The sequence below is a fragment of the Zalophus californianus genome, chromosome 1 (genome assembly GCF_009762305.2).
Source record: "Zalophus californianus isolate mZalCal1 chromosome 1, mZalCal1.pri.v2, whole genome shotgun sequence".
Lineage (NCBI taxonomy): Eukaryota > Metazoa > Chordata > Mammalia > Carnivora > Otariidae > Zalophus > Zalophus californianus.
Genome location: NC_045595.1, coordinates 118264480 through 118278883, shown reverse-complemented (window position 1 = coordinate 118278883; position 14404 = coordinate 118264480). Strand labels below are relative to the sequence as shown.

General features: G+C 34.6%; 1 long non-coding RNA gene across 2 annotated transcripts in view; it reads right to left on the bottom strand.

Annotated features, from left to right (window-relative positions):
• LOC113917857 overlaps positions 1 to 14404 on the bottom strand; it is a 99631-nt gene that overhangs the window by 55269 nt on the left and 29958 nt on the right. The window contains exon 1 of one of the 2 annotated variants that reach the window (XR_003518377.1): positions 4533 to 4664. The exons of the other annotated variant lie outside the window; for it this stretch is intronic. This is a non-coding gene — a long non-coding RNA (uncharacterized LOC113917857). Of the gene's footprint in view, positions 1 to 4532; positions 4665 to 14404 lie in introns of those variants that run through there. 2 annotated transcript variants of the gene reach the window in all.

The window sequence follows — 14404 nt, the reverse complement described above, 5'->3', positions numbered from 1 at the left end:
AAAAATACTGTATGTAAAGAACTTACCATGATGCCTGGCATAAAGTAAGCCCTCACTAAATGATAGATGCTAGTTTAGTCCTCATTCTGAAAGAGTCATTATCACTGCTCCTGAACTTGCCTTCTTTCTAATGTTTGTTTATGTAAGAATGAAAAACATATCATGAAAAATTATGAAATATAACTGCAAAATTGGAATGTCAGCAATTCATTAATTAGGATCCTGTTTATATTGGTTAACAACAAAGCTCATCTAATTAAACAAAGGCTTTCCAATTATTAAGATAAATTATGCTTGCATATTATAAATATTTGCACACATCATGTTTTTCCTATAGAAATCAGATTTTAAAGAAGCATTCATCCTCTGTTAATAAGTGACTGCCTGTCTTAAAGGAATTTCACATAAGAAATAAATCTGATAATAGCCTAACCCTGGCCTTACATCAGCCTTGTTCTTAAAAAAAAAAAAAAAAATAGATTTGGTTATTTACACTAAGAATAACATAGTCCGAATGGCATAAAAGATGGAACTCAAACAGAGAAACAATGCAAGCCAGTGGCATTTGAATTTTTTTCTCAGGTCCATTGAGTATTGATTTTATTTTTTAAATTTCAAAATTTATTATAAAAGAATAAGATGTTCCTGCAAGTGTGTTGGGCAAAATATTTTTAAAAGTTAGTTTAAATCTCAAAGATTGCTTTTACAGCAAAAAAATTTTAAAAATTAAAAAATAAACTTCAGAATTATAGTGAAATATATTATAAATTATAAATTACATAACTTATAATGCTAGTTTGGCATGAGCAATAATAAGCAAACTATTATCCATTCTCATTAGGAAAAGGGGTTTTCAATTTTCATATATTCTGGTTGCTATATAGTTTTCATATATGTATATGTGACTTACCTATTTTTATAGGATTAGTATGCACTGATATCCAAGAAGACTAATTTGAGCATAACTTAGCCACTGAAGATTTAGAAAGCAATTCAAGACATTCTAGTGTTTGGGGTTATCATTAAAAAATCAGTAATCATTATAAATAGAAATTTCTGTTTAACAGACTCCTAGAGAGCATTGTTCCTAAGTCTATTTTCTCATTTTTACTCAGTAGTAATATTCTAAACTCATCAGTTTCCACTGTCTCTGGAAAACTGGTTCCTGTTCTTCCCATTCCCTCTTTAACATCTGCATCAGGCTTTCTTCAACATCTCCTTTCATTGCTACTATGAGCACATTAAGGAGTCCTTCAACTGTAAACAAATCAAAGGAAAGAAGGAGGAGAAAGTTTTTAATTTTCTTTCTCTTCCAGTGCTCTTTGGTTTTCTAGCAGTGACAAAACCCTTTAAGACATGTGGTTGCCTTTCCAGAATCTTTTTTCTTAAAAGTTTCTGTTCTTATCACTGGTTTAATAATTTTCCAAAAGCTCTGCTATTGTTTTTAGTTCGGTAATCTGCAGTAGCATCCCTGTTGCTCACAACATCAAGTGCAAACTTATCTGTCTAGCTTTCAAGACTTGCCATGATCTGACTTAATCAATCCAATCCAAAGTTGGATAAGCAGTTATTCTCTAATATATACACAGACACAATCAAGCCAATATTTTCATCATCACCTCTGCACATAGTGTTTCTTTCTTATACTGCTGCCTTCTTAATGTTCTTTCTTTCTGGAATATTCCTTACCAAGTCATACCTAGATATCCTTCTTGGCCAGACTATGCATCATCTCCTTCAAGGACACCATTACTTACCCAAGTCCTCATATTTTATTCTCTTGAATGTATTAAGCATTTAGTTGTTTTCTACTTGTTTTTTAATTTATAGCAATGAATTACTATAAATTTATAATTACTATAAATTTATTACTATAAATTTATAGCAATGAATTACTTACTAAATATATATATATTATTATTATATATATATATTTACCCAGATATATACATGTGTATGTGTGTGTGTGTGTGTGTGTATGTACATATATATATATATATATTTTTTTTTACCCAATGGTGAAAATCATATTTTTTACCCTTACTTTCCATTCTTTCTTTTATCTACAAGAACCCTGGGCTCCATGTGGCAGGAGAGACAACTTTGTTTAGCTCCACTGATTACATACACTAGGGACATCATTCATACAGACAAAAATGTGAAAGTCACTCCCTATTTTTTTGAGAAAAAAAATCTACAGTCATAGAAGTGACCCTATAATCATTGAAGGTTTCTTTAAAACCATGGTTTTCACTTAAAAAAACATATTTTACTGTATTTGGGTCAGGGTCCAATTATAGATGAAATATTGCTCTGTAATTACAAATATTCAAATAAAGGGATTTATTTGTGCATTTCTGTTCCAGGATCAATGGATCCACTACAGAAAAAAAATTTGCTAAATTAAAGATCCTCTGACAATAAACCCTAAGAGTTTATAAATTTTTAGCATAGATCAGCAACTACTGTAAATCTCAATACTATAAAGAAGTCTTGGAGAAAGGTTACCCTCAAATTCCTTCTCTGTAGAATGCAGTCATTTCTAATAGGAGCATACAGGATATCCTTTACTTACCCTTCCCTCACCACCCCTTCTCAGGTTCAGAAATATTACTATGAGCACCTATCCACAATCAGTAATTTATAAGAAAAAAAGTTGTCCTAAAGTCTGGGGAGACTTGCACTACAAGAGAGTATAGTGGTCTAAGAGAACTGATAGTTTCCTAGGTGAGTAATTTCCTGCCAAGAAATATCTCAAGCATAGAGGGAAATAAATTCCATCTCTTATAATAATAAATTACCCACACAATTTTAAAGTACTCGTCTCTTTAACAAAATATATAACATTCTTTCTCTACTTTTATTTTGCCAACTATTTGGAAATATAAACTACAAATATCTCTGGTCTTAGGTTCACTTTCTTAAAACAGATTTTGGCATCCTTTTTATATTTTCTGGTAAAGCATTATAGATTTGAATTAACATTTCCAACTGTAATGATATGAATACATTATATTGATAGTGCTATTACAATACAGACATGAAAATGGTATTCTCATTATAACTATTCATAAAGATAATGCATATCAGTTTCTAGTATTTAAGGGAGTATCATTTGATATATACATTTGAATTCAAAGAAATTTATTCTATATAAAGATTACATCAGGACCCTTATTATGTTTTTGTTCTATTATATGAATTTTGTCTAAAACATTATTTTGGTGGGTTACAATACTTTTGTAACATATTAGCATTTCAAATAAGGAACTCAGCCCATGTCTTCACAGGAAAAAAGAATTAGGAAGGGAGGAAAACTTTTTTTTTTTTTAATTCATTTATTTATTTATTTATTTGATAGAGAGAGAGCAAGTGAGGGAAGAGTACAAGCAGGGGGAGAGGCAGAGGCAGAGGGAGAAGCAGACTCCCCACTAAGCGGGAAACCCTATTGTGGGGCTCGATCCCAGGACCCTGAGATCATGACCTGAGCCAAAGGCAGCCGCTTAACCGACTGAGCCACCCAGGCACCCTGGGAGGGGAACTTCTACCTTTTGTCAATCCAGAAACATCAAACATCAAATATCAATCCGAAACGTCAAACATCGGCCTGGTAGGCCAACAGCGGCTGGGCTCTCTAATGGACATCTTGGAGCTGGAGGAAGGGTTGGCTTTATAGGGAGAGCAGAGTAGGTGATTATCCAGGATCCCTAACTTGGGCTTGAAGAGGAAGTTCTGCTTCTGGTAGGGTCTGGTTAAGGGATAAATAAGGACATTCCTGTACTAGGAGGCAAGCTGTTCCCTGTCAGATACAAATGATCCAATGAAAATGAAGAGGGAGATGATTAAAGGGAAAAAAATGTTGGCCTGTCATGTGGCTAAAGTAATGTCTCAGACCTCCTGCTATTTAGAGCCTGCATTTATGCTCTGAAGTTGAGCAGCCTTTACTAGTGTCTCTCTGTAGGATTTAGGCAATTGGGGAAGTAGGAGAGTTAATCTGAGAATACAGGGATATGGGAATGCCTCAGAGCAGAAAAGAATCTGCCCTCTGTTCATGCACAAAAAAAGAGAAGATTGAATTTAAATTAATAGTATTTTCTGTAGCAAGTTTTTCTTTCTCCAATTCACAAGCTCCTATTGGCCTTCTCCCTGCCCCCCCCTTTGGCTATTTGGGGTTTTCTACATTGTTTGGCACAATATGAAAACAATAAAGATAGAAACAACTAGTCATTCATGCAGTATTCATCCCTTGAAAAATAAATTAGCATCACCTTACTATATGCTTTCTAATGAATTCATTAATTTAGCTTACATTTCTATTGGAAATTACAATATGTCAACTATGAAAAATGCTGTTTATTTACAAAGCAAATTATTTACATTACAAACAAATTTAGATAGGGAAGGTATTCCACAACTTGGAATTCAATAAAATGAGAGATCCCACCATATCTTTGTAACCTGAAGCAAAACTGCAACCAATTTTACAGAAACTTCATATTCACATAGAGTAATAGTAAAGTGTCAGAACTTACCTTCAGGTGATAATAACTCGAATAAATAGAATGCACTTTCTTCCTAGGATCTCAAAGTGCCTAAATTATCTCATTTATTCTTACAACATATTCTACAGAGAGAAGCAAGCAGATATTCTAGGTAATCTTAGCCTACACTTTACCAAATAACTTTGAGAGGATCCTGTGACATTCTGGCACTGGAACCTTCAGGCTTATAGCCATCTGGCTGCATGCCTGGTAGGCTGACAGCGGCTGGGCTCTCTAATAGACATCTTGGAGCTGGAGGAAGGGTTGGCTTTATAGGGAGAGCAGGGTAGGTGATCATCCAAGACACCGTGCTTGAAAAATGCTTAGAATGTATGGTAATATATGAAAGATCCCCCTACCAAAGCACAATATGTGCTAATATATGAATTTCCCTATTGGGGTTTAGGCAACGATACCCTCCTTAAGTGCAAGTACTGACCTACACATTACACATTCACTTAGGAAAAATGATAAAGATGTTAGTATGAGTAATTCCACGGATACTTTTATTAATTGTTAGCTTTCAGTGGAAGGGAAACATATCAATTACGTTTGGATAGGGAAGATAGATTAATATTTTCATAAGAATTTCATAATTAAACTGTCATTTATGGTCCTAACATTGTAATAAGTCTGATAAACACAGAACAAAGGGAACCAAGGACATTCAAGCATAGACAAGGCTCAGAATTCTAGAGAGGTGGCAAGAAAGCCTAAGTGGGAGTACAGTAGGTAAAGGGAAGATTTATCAAGAGTAAAGGTCTAGACAAGCTGTGATATCTCTCATAATATTGCATATCATTAGAGCTAGAAATGAAATCCCGTAACACCGGTTTTGTAGATTTTTTTCCCACACTTTGTGCTTCAGTAATAAACTTCTTAATTAAAGTTATTATAGAGATTCGCTCTCTGCTGAGAGAAACAAATATATAACTAAATTCAAGAGTGTCCAGGAAATTTTGGCTTACCCTCTTGGCCCAAAGCAATGTGCAAGTATTTTGGAGCTTTGCCAGAACAGTGACACTCTTAGAAAACATATCTTGTAATAGCCACTATCCAGGAGGAAATGGTTATATAAATTAAGTCTACTATCATTAAAGTTATCTCAACTATTAGAAGATTATTTTAGGTAGAGCAAAAAAAGATTTACAAATGGCTTATTTAAACTATATGGAGTCAATACATGAAAGGTTAAATATATCTAAAACTGTTCTGACATTTCCACTTAGTACAAGAAGAAATTTCACATTGCTATATACATTTTACAAATGAGGACATGATACCTATCCTGGAGATAAAAGTAACTTGTCTCCTCTCTCTCAGAAGCTAGTTTATTTCTTAGTCTGATTTTTAAAAGATTATTTATTTATTTGGCACAGAGAGACAGCAAGAGAGGGAACACAAGCAGGGGGAGTGGGAGAGGGCGAAGCAGGCTTCCGCGGAGCAGGGAGCCCGATGTGGGGCTTGATCCCAGGACCCTGGGATCATGACTTGAGCCGAAGGCAGACACTTAACGACTGAGCCACCCAGGTGCCCCTACAATCTGATTTTTTTAAATATGTCTTTGCTATTGTTACTGAAAGATAGAACATTTCTTCTCATGCTGTCAAGTCTTCCTCACACTTAATTTCCCTCAGCTCTCTAATATTCCTCTTCTACCATTACCTTTTTTTAATGCCCCCCCCCAAAAAAAAAAACATGGCATAAATTAAGCTAAGCATCCCTTTGGGCAGGCTCTCCAGAGACAAACTATATTTTCATTTAATGTGTTCCGTAGGATACACTTCTATTTTCAATATAGTCTCACTCCCAACCTCGTAATAATAAAATTTTTACTTATCTGGGGGCTTGCATTCTGGCTCACCTCTTGTTAATAATGTCATACAGAAGAAACTATTTAGGGTTTCTGAGTGTAAGTTAGCACACATGCTTTGAAATGGGGAAAAATCAAGGTGATATGATGGCCAAAGCTTTAAGTTTAAAAAGAGGAGAACAGGATTTAAGTACTATCATTTAGGAAGAATAAGTCATTTAAAAATCTGTGGAACTTCATTGCTTTTTTTTTTTTTTTCTTATGTAGAACATAGATACTATCTGTTTTGTTTTCATCACAAGACTGTTGTAAGAAAAAAGTTGTATAAATGTGTTGCGGGCATTTTTAAATACAAACCTTTATTATTGTGGGTCTATCATGTACTAATTACTCTGCTGGGCATTTCCTAGCATGCAAAAAGATAGAAAAGAATAGAGCATTGGTCTCTGTCCTCCAGGCTCTTACAAGCAAACATCTAAAAAGAAGATTTATTTAGTGAGAAAAATTAGGTAATACAAAACAAGTTAACAAATTTATAAATTCTTGATCTCAGAGCAATTGTCAGCTGAGGTCATCTTTGGTATATAAAATCTATCATGAAAGTGCATTAACAGTTATCATAAACCCACAAATCCCTATAGCCTTTGAAAATGACTTTCTCATAATATACTGCTTATATACATCTATAGTTCCTGTGCAAAAGCTTTTTTCCCTCTAGTTACATAAAAATCTAGAAGTGATCTTTCTCACTTTGATATCTAGCTGTCAGTTTCTGGGACTTACTGTGCTGGAACACTATCGCAGACCATCAACAACCACATTTCCAGGTTTTTAGCATTTATCATTAGTGATGTCTCTTGGGGCCAGCGCCTCTACTTGCTTCCAGCCCCTGTGTATTAAACTACCCAAACATTCATTTATTAGTAGCTAAACCAGAAGTAGTGATTCTGCGGATATCATGAGATCAGCATCCATCTATGCATCTGTGTTGAGTTTTTGCCACAGGGTCCTGCATTGATTATTAGCTGGGATAAATCCCAAAATAGCATGTTCTCTAAAGAGAACCAGAATATGGCTTTGAACTCAGAGTAGATGAGATAGCAGAGCTGTTACAAAATTATAATTCATCTGCAGAATGAATGCATTCATATTTGGAAAGAAGACCATTTTAGTCTCGTATTTTTTCCCTTTTAAATGTGAAATTTTATGAAAGATTAAGCATAAACTCATTTGCTTCTGTAATTTAAATACCCTTCCTTTCAGTTGTGTGGCAAATTCTCCTTAAACCTTTGTAATATATTTGTCCATTCCAGGTATTCATTGTAGGATTCTTACAATTATAACACTTAAAGATCATCTAGTCTATTGCCTTTTATTCTTACAGAAGTAGAAAGTAAGGTTTATAATGATGTGACTTGCCCAAAACTGCTCTCCTAGTTAGTAGTACAAACCTGTTTTCTAATCTCTAGGGAATATTGTTTTTACTGCAGAATGCTGCCTTTCTGAGGACAGGGACTATTTTTTATTATTTCTAATATTACTTCTTCTTTTCCTTATACTCTTCACTGACTATTATGCCAATAAAGAAAGCAAGGATATTTTTGGTGTATATATGCAAAGTATGGCTGAAGGGATGGTGGAAGAGAATTGAAAATGTGGGATTAATAGACAAAAATTTTACATACAATTTTAACTAAAATCCGTAGAAGACATAGGAATGAGAACTACATTTAGAAAATTAGAAACTAATCTATTAGAAATCTTCAATAATAATTGATGTTTATTGAACAGGTACTGCGATATGAACTTCTATTACATCATTTAATCTCAAGATAATTCTATGAGTTACGTCTTATTTTTAGGACTCCTTTTTGCAGAAGAGAAAAACGAGTTGCTACATGACTTCAAAGTTAAAATGTATAGGACATTTTAATATTATGGATATTAAGCTATTATTACAATATATTTACATGTTTAAAAGATTTAAAATGCATAGTGCGTGTATATGCATATATGTAATATATATGGTTATTATCACATATTGCTGTTACTATAACTCTTTGTGCCCTTGCCCTTTCTTTTCTTTTTTCCTACATTCTAAGGTTCTTGAGGGAAAAAACTGGGTACCTTAGAAGGTACCTAAGTGAGAGCCAGCCACATAATTAACTTGCAATAAATACTAAAATAATGAATAAATAAATGCATTAAATAGCCAACATTTGTTGTAATTGGGGTAAATGGTAAATAAAAAGCAGTGTTGAAGTAGCCGGTTAAGTTTTTTCCTAATAGAACTATAGGTCTCCATAAGAACTTTCAGCCCCCAGACATCAAATAATTTTCTTCTTTACTTCTAACTCATCTTCAGTCAGCTTAAAACTACTGATTACAGATTTTTCCATCCCCCAAAATATGATTTATGATATTTTTGTGTTTCTCTTACTACTTGTGTTTACTTCACTAGCAAATTGAGGCCAAACTGATCAGCTTTTATCTAACATGACTGTCAGTCATTTAACTACCTCAGAGTCCAATGACCTAAAGCAGGACCCAACATACAGAATTTATGAAATTATGAGTAAATATTTTCAGCACATTATTATATCTCATTTATTTTTACAGTTCCATAGTCTGTCACAAACTTGTCCTTTTTATCTACAGAAATAAACTGATAATCAGTCATCATACTTAGAAGAGACAACTTTTTAAACTTTTGTATTGAAATGATAAATTAGCAAATGATATTCTCCATCTGGTATTATGAAGGTACAGGCATGAGAGAGTAGGTGATGCAGAACCTAAGGACTTCAAAGCATGTTTGTCTCATAATAGATGGAACATGCAGTAGTGATGTCACTCAATAAATTTTAACAGCTATAAGTCAGGACAGAGTAGTGGAGTGAGAAGCGTTATTCATCCCCTCTCCCAAGAGGAAGGGTGTCATTTCTTATTTATATTGTTAGACCTTTTACCTCCATAAAAAAAACCACTTAACTTTTATTAGTACAAGAGGGTGTAAGTGACACAATGACTTCCAATGAAGGATTAAAACTATTGATTACAGATTTTTCCATCCCCCAAAATATGATTTATAATATTTTTGTGTTTCTCATAAAATCTGGATGATTGAATTCAAGTGATGATGACAATGATGATGATGATTTAGCTGGTGTTCAAAATTAATGTTTTAGATCTCTGACTCAGGTACATCTGAAACATTTCAGTACTATATTCTGCTAAAGGAATTACCATCAGATTTGAGAATTTCGTGAAGTAGTGAGCTTTCCTTTACTTGAGTTAATGGAACAAAGGTTCTCCTAATACTCATCTGTGGCTCCTATCAGCCCCAAGTTTGTGAGTAGCAGGGATATGATATAGTGGAAATGTGTCCCTAAGGCATATACTAAAGGAACCACCACCACTCCTCACTATATTACTACATTGTTCCTATTTTGAGATAGGATTATCATCATTTCCATTTCATTACCACTGGATTTACTTGCTATTTTTGTTGACACTGCTGGATAAGAAAGTGCCCCAGGGCACTGGGTGGCTCAGTTAGTTAAGTGACTGTCTTTGGCTCAGGTCATGATCCTGGAGTCCCGGGATCGAGTCCTGTATTGGGCTCCCTGCTCAGCAGGGAGTCTGCTTCTCCCTCTGACCTAACCCCCTCTCATGCTCTCTCTCTCTCTTTCATTCTCTCAAATAAATAAATAAAATCTTAAAAAAAAAAGTGCCCCAGGTATTAATAGCAATGCAAAAACTTATCTTTATTACTTCAGTTATTAAGATCACTATGTTAAAATAAAGATGCCACAGAATAAATATTCTCTCGTTCATAAAACATAATTCCATATAAAAATACAAAATATTGGGTGCCTGGGTGGCTCAGTTGGTTAAGCGACTGCCTTTGGCTCAGGTCATGATCCTGGAGTCCTAGGATCGAATCCCACATCGGGCTCCCTGCTCGGCAGGGGGTCTGCTTCTCCCTCTGACCCTCTTCCCTCTCATGCTCTCTGTTTCTCATTCTCTCTCAAATAAATAAAATCTTTAATTTCAAAAAAATAGAAAATATTTGCTATAATCCCCTAAAACATCTCTCTTAAAAAAAAAGCACTAAGATTAAATTCACTGAAATAAAGCACATTTCTTTTAACTACATTTAGACATTCTTTAATGACACAGCACACAGGCTATCCTATAAGCCCCAGTGTCAGATTCTGTGAGTTAATCGGTCACACATTTAACATTACAGAATTAGGAAGCTGGTAAATTGAACTTGCATGAGTCAATGCCATAACCTTCCAACTATGTTCAAATATTGCATCTTGTGTAAAAGGAAATGCGATTTACTAGGAAATACATACATGGAAGCAAGTTCCTCAAACTGCATTAATATTAAAGAGAGAAAAGAGTGTACAGAAACAGTTTATGTGGGGGGAAGTGTTGTTCCAAGGTACAGAAGCCTGTAAACCTTTGCCTAACCCTTGCCTCCAACTGCCAACTCTATTTCTAACTCAAAGTTCTGATTTCAACTGAAAGTAAGCGTCAGAGACACATAAGTGAATAGATTTTTCTATGTATTTTCTGTCACATCATATTATGGTGCTTTGGCTGCTATACAGATTATACCATGAAGCATGTAAAAAAAAAGTTACCTCATAAGTAACTGCAACAGAATGAAGCAGAATTGTTGCATACACATGGAAACACTTGCTTTTAGCAGAGTTACAAGATCGCATTTTCTGTTTGCATAATAAAAATATATTGGCTCTTATAATTTTTTGTTTTCTCTCTGTAGTGCTGCAGTAATTCATGTTGTATTGTTTTCCCTCATGTTATGTTACATACAAATAATAGTGTTTAGATTTGATACAGGTTTTTATCAAAGTCTTCATTATAGATTTATTTTCCTGACTCTATGCAGGCTATGTCTAATAAAATCCAAAATTATCACTAATTTTGAATATTTTAAATCTTCTGGGATTCTAAAAAAAATCCAACTGTGAAAATATGTCCTATTAACTATTATTATAATAAAATTAATTGGAATTGTGGATTCTGACATATCCAAGTAAATATATGCACAACTTAATCACCTCTCAAAGTTCATATTCTAGAATTTCATTGATTGAATAGAATCACCACAAACAGAAAAACTTATTTTAAGATTTTCCTAGTCCTCAATTAAGAAGTGAATTAACAATATGTTACTATACTTGCTAACCAAAATCAAAATGTTCTAGAATAACAAATCATGTGTAAATGCACACATTTATCCTAGGAAGTACTGTGTGAAAGCACTACGTAATCAATACCCTGAAGTATTAAAAGTTTAGTATTAGAATTTAAATTTGGGAACTATGGGCTTTTCAGAATTATTCTTGGACACAATCTGCCAATAACCCTTGTATGTGAATTAGAACCTGGGAATTTTTCAATTCTCTTAGTTATTTTGTTTTAGACTAAGCCAGGAAATGGCTTAAGTTACCAGTATAACTCAAATGGGAAAAAATAGCATGTATTGGGTCTAGGTAGATCAAGGCAAGTTTCAAATGATGATGATGACAAGACCTTAATTTGCTAGTGTCATACACAAGCATGCTTCTATAACACCATCCCAAGCACAACCAGGTATATAGTAGGAAATAAATGTAAACAAATAAATAAATAAATGGGCCATCAATCTATCAGTCCACTCCACAGACATAAGTTCGTGTAGGAAATAGCTTTCTTTTGACTATTCCAAAAATACTGCTGGTACTCAGATTTCTGATTTCAGCCTTCTGCATTTAGTGATCTATATAATCTCCTTAGGTAATCAATTAATCCACATTTACTTTGTATCCTGCCAATTCTGGAATACCTAGATACCAATTCTGGAAAATCTATTAGTAGCCATTACCTCTGTGGAAACTGAAGACTTGGTGAGTTACTATCTCTATACTAGGCTATTCAGTAAGCTCTTAAAAGTGTCATTCAGGGAGCGCCTGGGTGCCTCAGTCATTAAGCGTCTGCCTTCGGCTCACGTCATGGTCCGAGGGTCCTGGGATAGAGCCCCACATCGGGTTCCCTGCTTCTCCCTCTCCCACTCCCTCAGCTTGTGTTCCCTCTCTCGCTGTGTCTCTGTCAAATGAATAAAATCTTAAAAAAAAAGAAGTGTCAGTGTTTCTACCTTAAGATGGTATAAAACTCCAAAACCAGTAGGTAATTGTTTCAAACTTGCTTTGCACTCCTATTTCTAGGATTGTGTTCTCCTTATGATTGCTATAGGATTTTTATTTTTGACACTTCATTATTTAATTTGGTTTGAATACTCTAGACTATCATTTCCAAAAGAAGCCTTCCAACAAGGCTAGGCTCTTTATTTTATGAGGGGATGGCCTCTCAAGATAATTTGTTCATTTAACAAAAGTTTGATGAGGATTACCAAATAAGCCAGGTTTATAAAGATAAAGTAGTTTCCAGTGAAAATTTATGAGAGTTCTCAGGCTATTGGTGAAGATTGGCATGTAAACAGATGAGTTGCAATATAAGGGATGCTTATTTTGACAGAGGTATAAATTTCATGCTTCAGAGTACCTGCCTCTGTATAAGAGTCAGAAGCAGCCTTACAGTAGCCATGGCATTTAAGATGACACTAAAAAGCACAGTTTGCCAAGTGGAGAGAGGGGAAATGACTCCAAAAGAGAAAAAAATAGCATGGCAAATGGCACAGCCTAAGAAAAAAGATTTATACTGTCTGTAAATCAGTGAAAAATGTGTAAATAGCATAATGTTTATAGAGGAGAAGACAAAGGGTAAGGAACTGGGGAAAGGTAAAGATCAGACCGGAAAGAAGCATTTTGCCAGCTAAGGAATTCTGATTTTTCTTTGTTAGTTAATGGGGAATGTACGTTACCTTTCTAAAAAAGTAATTTTGGAGAAGATTAACAAGGGGAGTGACCAGAGACAGGAAGATAAAAAAGTCAGCACTTTACCATGTAGATCAAAGGGTAAGCGGTTACAGAGCCTCAGGAAAAGATTATGAGAGTTTAACTCTGTCAGTAACACTGAACTTGGGAAGAAGCCAGGCCTGAAACACTCTCCTGAGTTACAGCCCAGTCAAGGACGGGGTGAACACAAGTGTCAGCTTTTTTGTGTGTTTCTGTGGCTGAAATCTTCCCAAAGCCATCCAATGTATCCTCTATAAGCTTATAAAGCAGTGCCATTTGGACAATATGAAATTTCCATTTGCCTTTATTATTCTCCACCCGTTATTCTCATTTTTGCATTTCTGCTAGGCACCCTATAAAACTAGCAGATGTTGCAACTAATAGAGGCAATCTCCAATCTTTGGAGAAACCCTAGTTAATCATGAACCCCAGTTAATTCTTTCTCTCAACTATGATACTCTTCTTTTTCTCCAGTGAAAATCAGACTAAGTCCCTTTATCATACTGCCTCCTGTCAAAATTTCAATGAGGATGAAAAAGTTAGGGTCCTCCAGTTTAGGAATTCTTAACTTGCTGGGAAGTATAATAAGAATCCAGACTTGCATGCAAAATTTCCCAAATAAAATTTCTGAAGTCCAAATGGTTTTTAGACAACTAATTTTCAGCAATTCCAGAGTGGCAGTAATAAATGTTAGTAGCACTACATAATATTATCTTGGAAAACAAATTCTCTGATTTTATTGAGAGCAACTGTCATTGAAAACACAATGCAAAGTTGATGACCAATGTGAGTTTATGGCAAGTTTGGTGCACTGATCAGATAGATGCACCAGATAAGAATATTTTACAATGCTCCACTTTCCTTTTTCTAGTAGAATCAAAATGGACCCATGCAGGAGCTAAGTCATTTTTCAATACATTTTAACTAAGTGGTTCTTTTTCACATTCACTAGGCTGAAAATTTGAGCAAGGTAGATTTGTTCAAATCCTGGCTCTTGGCTCACCTAGAGATTACACCCTAGTAGGGATGGCAACACAAAATAAGCAAAGCAACAAATAAAACTATTTCAACTATTACAACAAGGCTGTGAATGGAAAGAGAAAGATCCATTTGATCAA